General features: G+C 49.9%; 1 pseudogene; it reads right to left on the reverse strand.

Annotated features, from left to right (window-relative positions):
- Positions 1–602: 602 nt before the first annotated feature.
- LOC102828946 lies at positions 603–1238 on the reverse strand (annotated as a pseudogene).
- Between the last annotated feature and the right edge of the window lie 380 nt (positions 1239–1618).

Here is a 1618-nt window from a genome sequence, read left to right on the forward strand (position 1 = left end):
TGGTCAAGTGCTTATCTTACAGCGCCGCACCAGGATTCTGTTGTTGTTGTTGTTAAGTGTCGTTGAGTTGATTCCAACTCATACAGACCCTGGCGTAAGGTTTCCAAGGAGCCGCTGGTGAGCTTGAACAGCCAGCCAAGTTTGCAGTTCAAACCACTTTGCAATCCAGCGCATTAACCTACACACCAGGACTCCAAGATTCTATTGGGTGTGCATATATGTATGCCCTTAATAATGTTAAGAAGAATGGATGTTGGATTTTTGTCCAATGCCTTTTCTGTACCAATTGATATGATCTTATGGTTCTTTTCCTTTTTTTATTTCTGTGGCAAATCATGTTGATTGTTTTTCTAATATTGAACCATCCTTGCTCCCTGGTATGAATCCCACTTAGTCATGATGTATCATTTATTTTTCAGTTCTTGACTGTTTATTTGTGCATTTTGTACAAAAGTAGAAAAAGAAACATTTCTTACAAGACAACATTAAGGCGGCAGCCTTGTCAACAGTGGGGGGAAGGGCAGGAATAAATTAAGGCAGGAGTGGGACTTGGTACATAAATAAGGTCTGGGTCTCAGTTGGGCTGGAGGTGGGTTCAGTTTTCAGACACACTGGTCTCCGCTGGCAACACATTTCAGGTCCTGTATGAGCAGGCAGAAGAGGTTGAATGTGACAGAGGCCTCAAGGCATCTTCGGGACTCCTTCCTCAGGGCCTTCAGGAGCCGGTGCAGCCAGTGGTGGAGGCCTGCGTCTTGGGACCTGCTCTGGGCTGAGCAGGGACACAGGCCCAGAGCTCAGAATGGACGTGATGCAGCGTGTGAAGGGGCTGGTCCAGGACGGGCCCCAGACTGAGTTGTCCACATTCCCCAGGACCCTCAGTGTCAGCGTCAGCTCAGCCTCCAAGGCCACAGGGCGCTCTCGTAAGGGAAGCTCCCTCAGGTCCCAGATACTGGGGAAGATTTGGGAGTTGCAGCGTCATTTCTTCAGCAAGAGTGACTCTTCCAACGCATCCTTAGCCCTTCTGAAGGTATCCAGCTTCCAGGGTGACAGAGATTTGAACCTGTCAATGTGGCAGCGCCCCCCTCATTGTGGCAGGTTTGGGAGTGGGGACAGAGCTTGCTCCAGCCAATCCCAGCACCACAGCCACCAACATCAGGTTCTGTGTTGTAGCCACGGCCAACCAGAAACTGCCTCCCTGGCTGCATGGCTCTGCATTTTAGCTGGGCTGGATGGGCCATCCTGACTGATGTATGTAAAGTGAAAAGGCCAAAGGAAACTGGGATCTCCATTTCCACTGAAAAGGCATGAATGGGTGGGGCAAGTTGCTGAGCACAGTGAGTTCCCAGGTGTGGGTGGGGTCAGGTGAGTCCATGCTAGAGCCACTCGGAGAAGGAAAGAGAAACTGAACTCTAGTCCTGGTGGGAAGCTTTGTTTCTGGTAAATCCCCTCCTGCTGTTAGTGAGTCTCTAGTCTGTGTGGAAGAAGATCGCCAGGCTAGTCTTCAGAGGTGCCTTTAAGTGGTTTCAAACCGCCAACCTTTCAAGTGTAGTCTAACTGGAGAATCTCTAGTGTAGGACTCCTAGGGATAGCCTTCAGCGATCTGACTTTGGGGAGCTGC

The sequence above is a fragment of the Chrysochloris asiatica genome, unplaced genomic scaffold (assembly GCF_000296735.1).
Source record: "Chrysochloris asiatica unplaced genomic scaffold, ChrAsi1.0 scaffold00102, whole genome shotgun sequence".
Classification (NCBI taxonomy): domain Eukaryota; kingdom Metazoa; phylum Chordata; class Mammalia; order Afrosoricida; family Chrysochloridae; genus Chrysochloris; species Chrysochloris asiatica.